The sequence below is a fragment of the Xiphophorus maculatus genome, chromosome 4 (genome assembly GCF_002775205.1).
Source record: "Xiphophorus maculatus strain JP 163 A chromosome 4, X_maculatus-5.0-male, whole genome shotgun sequence".
NCBI classification, from domain to species: Eukaryota; Metazoa; Chordata; class Actinopteri; order Cyprinodontiformes; family Poeciliidae; genus Xiphophorus; species Xiphophorus maculatus.
Genome location: NC_036446.1, coordinates 18,358,023 through 18,372,249, shown reverse-complemented (window position 1 = coordinate 18,372,249; position 14,227 = coordinate 18,358,023).

Here is a 14,227-nt window from a genome sequence, read left to right as displayed (position 1 = left end):
TTGGTCTTACTCAAGATCAGAAGTCGTACAATCTGTTTTATTTTGCACTTATGATTCAATTGGCTCCTGTTCGGTCACACCAGGCCAGTTGTAGACATTTGGTTCTGCCTTTTTGTGTGTGTTTCAGCTTTGTGTGTGCAATAAGGAATGTTGCCTGTCCCCCTCCGTTTCCCATTAACTGTTTTATTTCACGGGAAATTTGCTTCCTGCTTGCTGTAATTGGTATGTAGCTACCTCCTGATGTGGGCATTACGATTTTTAATACAATCTTACACACAGGTGAGAGTGTGCATATATTACCCTTTTGGGAGCACATTATTTGATTGCCATTCACAATTATTTACCCATACTCTGCGTGAAAAAAGTCAAAGATTGTGGTTGATGTTATGAGCTAATGTTATTTGGGCAGGCTCACTGCCCGAAGGTGAGAAATATCTGAAAACTCCACAAACTTTGATGTGAATGTTTCTCTAGGAGCAGTTTTATTGGTTCAAATATTTGCAGAGTGAGAATTTGCACAAGCTACAAGACCAAGAAAGAGTTAATTCAAACGGCAACAGTAATTAACTCCACCAATGTCCTTTGAAGTCATGACATTTTTAAGACTTTCACTGCTGCAAACTCTTAGTCAACCAAGTGTTTGGAATTCAAGACACATGCTGGCAAAACTGCGTCAAGTCTTTCTCCAGAAGAGGCCAGAACTGAGTGCCATAATGATATTCATTTTCAAACAGGAGAACATTCTAATGGGCAATTAAGATGATCAAGCCTGCCAAGATACACGTGAGGAGTGCTGGTGCCAGCGATTACGTGTCCTCCGCCCCTGCCTGCTTCCTGTGCTGGCCCCGGACTTTGTCTTATGTGTGTGCATAAGTAGGAAGGAGGGGAAAATGGGAAAAGGCTCCAAAAGCACAATATAATTGAACTTTCCACATTATTTCTCGCTAATATGTGCTGCCACTTGGTCTCATTAGTGGAATGATGTGCTCTGCCATTCCAGAGTGAACTCTTTGCCCGAGTAATTAAGGCTCCTAAAGTTTCCAGTCCTTTGTTTAAAGAATTCGTCCTTGTGCTCTCCATGCCCCATCAGCTGCCTAATTAGCAGGGCCTTTGTGTGATTAAAAATTCTCACAGAGATTCCGTTGGATATTTTCCTCTGTTAATGAGTGTTTGTGGACAGCTGGGAACGGGCACCGGCTCCCTCCTCGTTGGACCTCCTGTGCGTCAGGCAGACCTCTGTCAAGGCCCAAGAGTGAGAGCTGTCATTTTCGTAATGGGGATGGAAATTGGTCAAAACCCACCAAGGCCCCCGCAGGAATGGGAATGCCTTGAAATATAAATGAGGATGAATATTCATATTTCTTCCACTTCAATAAGAAAAAAAAAAGTGCTGAGTATTAATATACATGTCTGTCAGTTAAGGCAGTGCTAGGAGCCACTGTGTGTGCCCATTAAAGCAGCCTTTGGCTTCATTTGCTATTATCCTCAGGTTCTTTTCCTCCCTAAAGTTGGGGTCACCCTCTCCACTGAGAATTACACATTGGAGGCTTTCCCTTTGTTCCAGTTCCTCCATTTAGTGTCTCAGAGAGAGAAAGAGAGACGGCGTAAGAGAAGGCCCTGAAAGAAACAGAAAGACATTTAATGAAGCCCACTCGGAAGGAAGGTAGGAAGGGGTCAAACCCGAATGAAACGAATGAGCAGAAATCCAAAGGGAGAAAAGCAGTAATGCAGAGAGGAAATGGGGTAAAGAAGAGGAAGCAGTCCACATGGGTTTGGACCCTTTAGCCTCGCAGCCAAAGCCCTGCTTTAACTATGCTGTCTTTTGTCTTGTGGCAAAGTAACAGCAAACAAAAAAAAATGTTTAGCCACTGCCGTATATCTGCGGTATATTTTAAGACTGAACTTATTTTTGCTTTATGTGTACTGCTACAGTAAAATTAAATACGTTCAAGGATGACTCAAGCAGAAACCCATCTTTAAATATAACATTTTAGATTCGAGTTATACTTTTCTCTGGCGATTCTCTAAAATAGCAACGTTTTAAAGGCCGACTGCATTAATTAAACGAGAGGAATTCACAGGACAGTCTCTGTCAATTCAAATAGATTTCTGTTTGATAATCCGCAAGTGCATGAGCTTCAAAAGGGATTTTTTTTGGACCTACTTAAGGGAGATATGTGTACGCTCAGCATCTCTTGTGAATCAGCCAGGGGAAGACTGTCAGAAATCATTGTGAGTTAAAGCTTATTATTTTTATGAAAAGCATTTGGTCTGTTGTTTTGGTGAGGCTGGAGCCAGATAATTTAACTAATAACCAAAGCAACAAGAAACACAGAGACATACTGTGTATGGATTATATTTTATTGACCTTATAAAGTCAAGTGTATAATTGGTTAATTTTGTTCAGAGACAAAGAAAAAAAATCAAATAAAGAAATCTGAAATTTCTAATTAAGACCACTAACAACATTATTAACCTTTATTTGATATTATTTATTGTGGGAATATTAAGGTGCCCACTATGAAGGTTAAAGCGATTAGACAGATTATCAAATAATAAATCAGCTAATCAGTTTGCTGGGCATATAAAATATATTTGCTGATATTTAGAGCCAGTCGCCTAATCATATAATGGACATCTTATCACAGATTATTTGCATATTTTTTGAACTGTAAACTCCTTTGATGTATTAAACCCCCTCTCAGCATTAATAAATATTTTGTGTATCTGCAAACCTCTCACAGGAACCATTCCGCTGTTAAAAGTTGGGTTCTATTTGGATGGAGTTAAATTTCCTGGATGCATAAAGCTCTGGGTAATTTGTTTGTTTTTAATTAAAATCTAATGCAGCTTTCTCGGGGCCTGGCAGCTCTGCAGCTCTGCCCAGTGACTGGGGGATATTTAATAAGCTGCAGTGCTGAAAGTTGTTTCATTAGGTGTGAAAAGGGCTGATAACTCAATAGCCAACAGCCAAACATCCTCTCAATGTCGGTTTCCTGCCTCTTTAATCTGTTTTTCATTCTGCCTGGCATGCTGCAGCAGTGAAGGGGACTTCACAAAAAAAGGAAAAAGGCATTCATCACCATCGGGCCTCCACCAAACTGGGGTGACAGAGACCCAGAGTGTTTGGCTGAGAAAAGAGGTGATCAGACTGCTGAGCACGAAGTAAACAGTCCCTCATATAAACAGATGATTGCATGATTTAATTTATCTCTATGTTTAGTGCCATTAGGCTAATCAATAATTGCTTCACTTCTGAGTTTTCCGAAGCTGAATATTTTTCAATAAGAGTTTCATATTTTATTTTCAATTATTTATTTGACATCAAATCTTTCAGCATCCTCATTGCTGTTAGATCCAACCTGTCTGACCCATGAATCTTCAATCCTTGTAGGTATCAAATATACATAAAATAAGGTATGGTAATGTCGTTAGCATTATATCTCCCTGACATTTTTGTTTTGATTTGGTCAAATTGTCCCAATGGTTTGCTGGCACTTGTTTATTGTAACTGAAAAAGTCCATTATGGTAAAAGTTGTGTTTCCGTTGACAAAAAGTTATCAAAATATCTCAGTCAAAATGTTATTGTGACATTCTCCAGTGTTCAGTTATTTGGGCCAAGTTCTCCTTCTTAATTTCCCTGTTAATTTTGAATTGGATAAAAGGTAAGTGGATAATGCTTTTCCACTTACTTTTTGGTGTTGCAGAGGTGTTTTCAAGTTTTTGAACAAATAATACATCCTTGTCAATTTCTAAATATAAATGCTTTCCACTTGGAAGGCTGGAAATATTTTTATTTGTCCAAGAATGGCAGCAAATCATGTATAAAACAAAATAATTTATAAAACCAGAGGTCAGAAATAGACTGTGATCTGCATTAATATCTGTATAATTATCCCTTTTCCAATGACCAAATATGTCAGAAATTTAAAAATTCGATAAATTCACAAATTCACTTTAAAAGTAACAATTTACTTTTAAAGCAAAGCTTTTAAGACTTTTCCGTTTGTAGCTTCCTGGATCAGCTTTCTTTGTTAACATTATCCTTTATTTAGTCAAGAACAAGTGGAGTTTCACTTTTATTCAACTTTATATTTGTCCTCATTTGTAGCAGTATCTCCAGGCAACATTTTTGTTTTCTTTATTACAGAAGAAAAATTACATTTTTCTTTGGCATTTCTTGTCAATGTGCTCGTAAAGAAAAAACAAAACAAAACAAAAAGCACTGTACATGACCAAACAGGTATCTACAGTCTCTTCTTCCCACTCTGAATAAAGAACATGGCTCCTCATTTGCTGCAAGAGATCTGTGGCACACTTGAGTTCCCCTTCATTCACTCCTTTGGGGAGGACTTCTAAAGCTCTTACAGTAATAAGGTGACAAGTATACCTTCGCATGTTGAACTACATCAAGCCCACTAATCCAGAGTGAAGCCGCCCACTGATTTAGTCTGTCATTATGTGTTTCATAAACGTTCCACTCCGAGGTGTTATATTGCAAAAATCTGGAAAGGTGGAGATGGAATAGGCGGCATAAATGGCCCTTCATTAGTGTTCATCCCTCTGTACGCAGAGTTTAAACAGGGCAACATAAACGTGTTGGCTCAATGGCTCTGTTCCACCTGAGATAAAAGGCTATTTACATCCTGAGATGATGATGACGATGGCTGTGGGAGCCAGCATCATTTCCAGACGACTGCGGCTCGCCATCATTTGAAAGGCTTTAAGGGGGAAAGCTGCGGGAGCCATGCAGGCTCTGTGACCATCACACCTAATTAAGCAGCGAGGCTGCGCCTAAAGTGAAACATAACTACAAAAATGAGTTAAAAATGAATCTCCTTCTCTGCAGATAGACGCGACATTGCAGAGTAATCGCAGGTCACTTCTTGATAGGTGTGATATCATATAATTTTCTAATTTGAGATTGACTTTCAAATGCAAAAACTTCAGAAAACTGGACCACAAGATAGAATCCAAACCCAGAAGGAATCTTTTTTTTCTTATTTTTTTTTCTGGTGCTGGCTGCTACTTTCTGTTTCATGCAGCGCTGATAAGTTGATCAATGATAAGTGTTATTCATTACAATGAGTAAGCCAATTAAAAAGGCAGTTTTATCTAATTTGATAGTTAGACGTAATTTGCAAAAGAGTTTAGACTGAAAACTCCCAGCTAATAGTATGGTATAATTCAATTTTACACTTTTTTTTGTGGAGCATTGGATTAAAGGATTGAAATTTTGTCTACTACTTGCACAACTCTATTGGCCTATTTAATTAGCCATTTTGCTGCTCAGACGTGTGCATAAAGCAAAATCCCGACCGTAACCCAGAAAATAAATGAATAATTAAAATAAATGTATGCTTAAAGGCAATTAAACCATTTCAGCAGCTACATTAGTACCACTTGTGTCTGTGAGGAGAGGAAATGTGCATGGCGCAGCACTGACTCTTAGCCTCGTGTAGGTGGAAAATGACTCCACAGCTAACCTGAAGTAAGGAAATGGAGCAAGAGAAACGGGCCCTTCTATTTTTCATGAATAAGGTCACTTATCAGTGAATGTAATGTCACCAAGTTCTCTTCATCAATTCAATAACACACTGTGTGAGGGAAAAAAATAGTTGGGTCATTTCTTTGTAAAACACCCCTGGGCTTTTTATTATGACTTCATTTCCCCTTGTAATATTGGAACGTCTCTATAATTGTAAAAGTGTAATAGACTCTAATATAATTTCATTTTGAACCCTGAATGGTCTATGCCATCTCTGCTCAATTTGAGTAGAATAATGATTTTTAATGTCCACACATGGCTTCCTGTGACCTTATTCAATCTCTGGGCTGATCAGGAAATATATTGATTCAATTACAGTGCTGATGACAAGCGAACAGAGGAGAGGAGGGAAAAAAAGGTCAGCATATATTTGAAAATGTAAATCTTAAGAATGTCTTTTGGGTTTGCTGGGGGAAAAAGCCATTATCAAATGCCATTTGGCTCTAGTGGCATGCAGCCTGCTGCCTCTTCCCCCTCACACCAATGGGAATAGTTGGAATATTTAGAAAATCCAGAGTGGATTTTTCAGTTGTCAGCATGTGAGTTATATTCAGAGCATGCGTCTCTCTGTTGCTGTGATTGTGTAGAACATAATGGTTGCATTATTTCTTGAACATTACATGTCCAAAACTGGCCTTTAAAGGAACTACCTAATGACCTTAAGTTAATGACTTTACATTGTTTTATATTAACCGCACTAGTCCTTTTCCTCCATAAGCTGCAGTATAAGTAAATTAGCCTTTCTGTAGTCTGAACAAAGCTCTTGAGCTCATTTCTTCTCAAATTGCATGCACACCGCAGCAGGCACTGCTAATTATTTGTTTGGTCATTAAAAACTCATTAAATTTAAACTGTTCATTTGCATACCACTGTGTGTTGCATCGTAAATTATTAATTGGAGATAAATAAATGAATTCAATTAGAAAAATAAGTAATGTAACATATGCGCCAACAGAGATCCCGTGTTTGCCTTTGTTTTTGACATTGAGATTTGGCTTTGGATAAACAGCATATCAGAGTTGATTTTTGCAGCTTTCAGTAAAAACTGGGTACAATAAAATGGATGCTTGGAAAAAATGAACTGTGTGAACAAAGTAAAGGTTTTAGGACTGCAAAGTCTTAATGCAGACAAAAGTGCTTTTTTTTGCCATTTCCCTCTCTCATTTACACATTCAGCTGATTAACCAACACATGTTTTCTCTCATTGCCGAATAAAAAATTATCAATGTCCTCAAGAATACTCATTACCCCACATCTGTGTTTACTTAAATGTTCCAGAGTTCTGGTTCCAGAGTTGGAATATTTTTGCATTCTCACAACTCTTCTGTTTTTCCTTAAGACTGCAGGTATGGCCCTCATTGTTTTGCCCTCTTTACATGCACTATTTTCTTATTCCAGGAATTGGTAAATGTTCACCCTTTTTCAAATCACTTCATTAATTAAATGGGATTGAGAAAGGTTGCGAGCTAATGGATTAGACTGGGGCTGGCTTGTCCGGGCCTTTTACCAGAGGTCACATTTCATTTGCTGCCTATGTCAAGCGACCAGCAGCAGGGCCTCAGAGGCAATCTAATCAATGTCTGCGTGCCGTAGCCCTTGAATGAATCCATTAAAGTTATGTGGATGCATCCTGCTCATGGAGGGGAGGGAGGAAAGTCCCCCGATACCTCAGATAGAAATTAGCCATGAATTAGGAGAAAGGCTGGACTCGTTCTGGATTCCAGCCAAAGCAAAATTAATAGGCCATCAGAGCCTCTTGTGTGTTAAATCCCATTTGTCCACCGGTGGTTTATGAAAGCACCTCATCCGTCACTCCATGCCTGGTGTGAGACCCCCAGAACTCCCACCACAAAACTTTACTCATTAAATAATTTTCTGTGGGGTGGGAAAGAGGAAGAGAAGTCAAGGAGGGCTTTAGATCAGGGACAGAGCTGCAATTTAGGCTTGTGTTGTAAGAGATGATTATTGCACTGAGCTTGGTGTGTGATTGCATTTGAGGTTTGGGTGGGCTTAGAATGGAGCTGTAACAGGACTTTAGTGGGACACCCGGGAGAGAGGAGGACAATAGTCATATGGGCTGCAGCAGTACCAACTTCATCTCAACAGTGTCCACTAATCCCACAAACTGATCCATCCAAATTATGTGTTCAAGTCCAAAAAAAGGTACACTGTAAAAAAAAAAAAAAATCTGTAGAAAATGGATAAATATGCTGTAGAAAACTGAAGGAATTTTCAGTTATAATTTTTATTAGGTGTTTCTCCTATATTTTCAACTGTACGCATTGCATCGTGGGAACAAGAACCATTGCGAAGCACGGAAACTGGCTTTACAGAATCAGACGTAGTTTCTCACTCTATCATCTTTTTCAGTCTCTGAAAACATTAAGAGGGCTGGGGGGCTTACAACATATTTGTGACTTTTAAACATGAGCAGTTACTGATCTTCTAATGCTAAGTATATGCAATGCAGATCTGCTCATAACATACATAGTCTGCCCACATTTGAGGCATCATTAATGCATTTACTGGAAAACCACGCGTAATCATATATGATTTGTATAAATTAATGCGAGACCTAAAAGCATTGCACTCTGAAAGATGAGACTTGTGTGATTTGTGCAGAAAAAATACCACCAGCTAACAGCTGGTGTTAATTTTGGTGAAAGAAAATTAGAAATTAGAAAGAGAAAACAGCTACCTATTTTAATCCTGGGAGGTCAGATAAGATTCAGAACAAAGCCTGCATTCCTCTAGTAATTTAAACAATAACAGAAAATTTCTCTCTTTGTTCACATCAGCATCTAAGAGTCATGAATTGACTCAAAAAAGGTGTAAATTGCAACCAAGTTGTTAGCAACTTGGTGACTTGCGTGTGTGAAAGCACAACTGAGGTTGTGCTTTCCCACAACATGGCATGAAACATGATTATGAGAAACAGGACAAGGGTCTCACTAAAGGATTAAATGAATCCAGCGGGTGTTTATTCTGAGTCAAAATAATGGCTGAAACAGACATGTAGAGTGGAAAAACCAAAACCAATCTGAAAAACAAAAAAGACAAACACAGAGCATCAAAGAAATCAAAAAGAAATACTAAAAACAGGATTATCTCAACAAAGCCAAACAGAGAACCCTAAAGACAAAACGAAACACAAAACCACAAAACCAAAGTCACATCAAAACCACAGGAATACGACAGGAGATGCAATGGAAGACGAGGTATTATGGCAGCCATAATATCCTGTCTAACTGAGTCATGTATAGCTCAAGCGATTTTTTTTTTTTTTAAATATTCTATGAACCTAACACTGAGAAGATTTAGTCTCACAAAGAAGGACCTTCACAGTGAGCTTGCAAACTGAAACTACTTGCTGCTCTGAGGAAATAGGAATAATGGTGAGTGACACCAATTTTCTAGCCGGGCAAAAAAATGTATTAGAACTTATCAAGTGCAAAAAAAACAAATCATTTCTTTTAATTAAACAAATTATTTTTGACATCTTATTTAATTTAAATTGGGATTTTTTGGATTGTGTAGGTAGGAGATGTAGTAATTGTCTGACTCCTCAGTAACATAGCATCTGATTCCTGTTTGGTGATGGCAATGCCTTGATCCGAGGTCAATCCAGAATATAGCTGTTAACACGATGAACATCCAGAACAACAACAATTACACCAAGAAAAAAATATACTCATATACCGCTTCCCATATGACAAGACACAGGATGAAGTCTTTCACTTGTAAACTTAAATGGCATGGCTTGTTATGTAAATAAAAGAATAACTGGTAAAATACTGCCTGAACAGTAAAGCATTTGCTGTCAGGGAAGCAGCAGTAATATAATTTTACTCTTGTCTTTCAACAGCTACAATGTGTCTCCCTGCAGAGATTGTTATCCGTATGCCAGACTACTTTAAATGCCTGCAACACAACTCAAGCAAACTGTTAAACAAGACTCTGTACACAACAATAAGACTCGACAATAAGTATTTTGATTTTTGTGGAGAGATGTGCAAAGAACAGATGAGCAGACAAAGTAATAATCAGCTCCAGTCCTCAGAGTAGTATGTAATATAACCTGAATGAAAAATCACCTCAAAGTTTTGTCTTTTTTTTTTGGAAATAGAAAATCCTTTTGCTTACATCATGTGATATCTTATGGGAAATGAGCAGGAATGACAACAAAACAAAAATCTACTGAACTTTCACCATTTAGCAAATCTCATGCACATGCACTCATCCATACTTTCATCATCTTTTTTAGTGATGCACCCGTGACTCAAGTAGGGATAGAACTAACCAAATGTCCACCAATCACCTCTTACTGGTCAGTGGAAAACTAAAAGAATCAGAATTTCAGATCTATAGCTGCTCCTTCAACTTTCAAAGATTGGGAGGAAAACCTCGAGAAACAGCCTCTGACATTTCATTCTTACACGACTGGCTGCTTCTTCAATTACATTTTCTAAAAATAATTGTATGCAGACCTGGTGTTTTCCATACAGTAAGTTATTTTTGTGTTTAACTATTTTGTAGGGGAAACTGTGAGTTCGAGAATGTGTTCAGTGTCTGTAAAGGCATAACTACTTAATTCATTATATAACAAACCAATCATAACAGATCTAGTTTCAGAAGCTGATGTGTTTTTGTGTGGCGAAGTCAAACCCCTTCTGGTGGTTGCTGTTTAGATTTGGGTTCTCATTTTTTTGGTAAGGAATAACCAATTTTAGGAACCATCCTGTTTCACTTTGTGTGCATGTTCAGCACTCACTTGTTGAAGCAATAAGTAGAGCTTTGTCCGATTATCAGTGCAGACCCAAGCAGCACCAAATGTATCAGCTCTTCAAGGGACAAGTAAGGTTGTGATTATCAAAACAGACAAAATATATATATTCAGCCAAACAATTAGCTGAAAAATAAAGCTTGTTTCATTTGATTAGCTACGAAAACAAACTACTTTACTGCAAGACCCATTGCATTCACACTCAATTGATGCTACAGCAACACTGCCATTAATGAGGTGGATAGTGTTTTGTATTGTTTGGTAGACCTTGTTTGCTTGCCTTGTTTTGAGTCTTTCTCTTGTGCTTGCAGTGGAGCTTAGCTCCCACTAGAGTGTCAGACGAGGCTTCTGTTTGCAATAACACCACCTAAAGCTCGTTGTCTCTACCACCCTTATTTCATTTAAGCCTGGGATTTTTAACTGCCTTTGTCAGATCCCATTATACCATGGTTGATTAACCTGGGAGTACCTTGTTATAGTTTTTTACATTTCTGTTCAATTATTCTGATTAAAGTCACCCTGCCGGCTGCCTGCCTGCCTTTATGGCCCTTTAGACCATGGTTTCATGACCAATAATCAGAAACAGCAGGTCCGATCAAAGTAAACTAACGTCTACATCATCCAGAAAACACCTTAAAGGGTTAATTTCTACTTTTGTACATATAAATGAGCTGAAATACTAAAGTAACTTGCAAAAGAAAGAGCTTGTGATGTTTTTACCACCCATGACGATCTTCTGTCTGAGCATCTTTGTCTCATATTTAGCATAACATTGCTTCAAATGCCTGTCAGTTTAGTATAAATATTGGAGGTTGTGTTTGACTCTGTGACTGAAAGGAGCTCAAATATTGTGGTTTTCAAGACAATAAATGCAGAATATAAGTTCTGATGTGTTGCTTCTCCAAACATGAAACTGGATTCACATCAGATCGTGATGAAGCTTCCTCCACTGTGTCGTGTAGAAACATCCTGTCATCCCTGCAACAAGAAGCTTCACAGCTGAGAGTAAAACTTTCTTTCACCTTTAAGTGTCCCATATTTGGACAAGTTTTTAACAAGGAAGGAGGCGTGGCAATTTAACGTGTTTTTTGTTTTTTATGCCTTTTTTTAATCACAGATTCCATTTTATGGTAATTAATTTGCAGTCAGCATCAATAAGAGCCTAAATTTGGGTTAAGGCACTTGGGTTGTCTTCTCAGACAGTTTGTCATCAGGTTCAGTCTAACCATCAGGATCTTTCAATAAATTTCCAACAATTCCATTTAACCTGTGCAGTTGGAGGTCTTGCCGTTTAACTGTGTTCAAAAACAGAAAGCCTTTGTGCTTTTTTTCATCTGTGGGTCATGAGTCTATGAATGATTACAAGAAATTACATGAAAGCCATTTTGCTTTGAGATATGATAAATATGGTTTTATGGTCTTTTTAATTTTTCAAAGCTCTTTGCAGTCATCTGAGGTGAACTTCACCTTTTCTTGTGGCTGGGTGAATGACTGCCTTAAGTCTTTTCACACATGTGAATAACCTTTTCAGAGTTGAATGATGAGCTCTAAATTGGTAATGGCCTTTTAACCCTACCGAGATTGATGGGCTCTAACAACTGCTTTTCGAAAATAATTGATAATGCCTTTTTTTTTTCTTACCATACATGATTGCACCAGACAAACAAAATGCTCAAACTTTTTAGCTCCATGAAGCTGGTTTTATTTCATATTTAAGAACTGGTTTAACATTTCTTTCTCAATTTTGTGCTGAAGGATTTTAATTAATACCACAACAAGAAAAAGGGTAAGAAAAGTTTCCTCTTAACTTCATTGGAACCGGTGAGTGCAGCAAAAACATACTGATTCACCTTGACAGAACAGCGATAACCTCTAAATGAACTGGTCCCAAACTAATCAAGCAGCCAACTGAAATAACACAGGGATGTGCAGCTCAGAGGGGAGGCCCCAGAGTTGCTGCTCTGTGAAGTTTGCACACTGAAGCTTTGCAGCTTCTTTTCTCTGCGCTGATAAACAACAATTCCCAGAGTCTCTGAGTCATCGACTGTCCAAATTTACTTGAGGGGTTACAAGCTCCAAAACATATGACTGTCGGAGGTCAGAGCAAGGCATTCAGATAAACACACAACACAGGTAAACATAACTTTCTCTCAAATGAAAGCTGGAATACCACATTTTTGGTGAAATACTTCAATAAAGCGCCTGAATATACTGCAAAAGTTATTTCTGCACATAAGTGAGATGTGGACATTGCATCTCTGCGTCCACACAAATAGGATCTCAATTATTATCATGTCATTATAGAAAAAGCCTATGTAAATGCAATCCAAAGCGATTCTCATGCGTGCCCTCTTCCTCCAGTGCCAGAGTCACGCATCATTGTCAGCAGCCGGCAAAACAAGATGAAATAAAATTCTAAGCCGTCCTGGCAGTCAAGGACACCATTCCCTCACCGTAATAGCCTGTATCGCCTCGCCACTCCATGTGTAGCTTTTCCTTATTGCTCCGGGCTTTTATTCCTGGCAATAAGCTCTTTATCACTCCTCAACACAATTCTTTTAAAACCACCGTCAAGAAGCAATCAGACCTTAAGTAAGAGGATTCAAAGTCAGTGTGTTATTGTTAAGCAAAGCGGTATTACTTCATTTCCATAATGTACCCAGACAGAGATGCCAAATAGGTAATAATAAAGAAAGAAAAGCATGCAGGCAAATAAACAGTTAATACATTTTGTTTCCAGTTTTTTCCAAAGAAAATAAAAAATTCAAACCCAATCCCATCTACACTCTTGTTTCCTCGTTCTTCTTGCAGTTGCTTCCTTTTCTGCCTTCAGAATGACATTGTGTTTGGGTTGGTTGTCTTTGTGCTTCAAACACCTATGATTTAGCAGTTCTTGACATATCCATTACACCTCATAGATTGGCTGTTCACTTTTCCCTGTGTCTTGGAAACCTAAAGAAATGACATGTAACCTTCCTTTTTTTTCCCCTCCCTCAGATGTCCTCGATTCACAGGTGGTGCGTTCAAAAAGAAGTGGATTCTAATTTCAGAAGTGTTCCCCTACTATTAACCATAGCTACATGAGGGACATCAATCTTGACAAGGACTTTTTGAACCACGTCTGAAAATGCAATACTGTTGTGTATTTTTCACCTAGTCTCCACAGGCTAACCGTAGATGGGCATTTAAACTGCAGGCTCTATGATTTATTATCTGCGTTATTTTTTTTGTTTGTTTGTTTCTATAACTGTGCTTGGAAAATTGTTCATATCTCATCATCATGTATTTTCTAGATGTAGACTGTTCTTTAAAACTGAAAGTGGCAGCATCACAATCATGGTTAAAAATGGCACGTTTTATGTTAACACAAATTTTGTATTTTATCTCCAGGCCCTAAGTCATCTTTTTCAAATTTTGAGTTGAATATTGAACCTGAACCCCACAAATTAGTTTACATTTGCTGCTGTAAAGAGTAATTGAACTAGAGGCAGAAGAAGTCCATCGGCCGCAGCCACATCAGTGTGTAGACAGATTCTTCAAAACCACAATGATCAAAAGGTCACAATGTAACAATCTGCAATCCATATTAATTATGCTGCAATTTCCAATACAAATAACTTTCTAGTCTTTTGTTATGCCAGGAACAGTCAGAACTCGATGTTAAATTAAACTCAGCATATTAAATTCTGAGCAGCTTTTCCAGAAATCCATTAAAGTGGTTTGTTGTTGACGTCAGAACATTCAGATATCACTCAATTAGGTCTCAGCACAATCATATAAACAACGTTTTACTTATTAGATTTTATTAAGGAGATTAAAAACACTTCTGAAAATATTTTCAGTATATCATTTATGTACACATTTTTTGCTACCTCAAGTAAAAATGTGTGAAAAA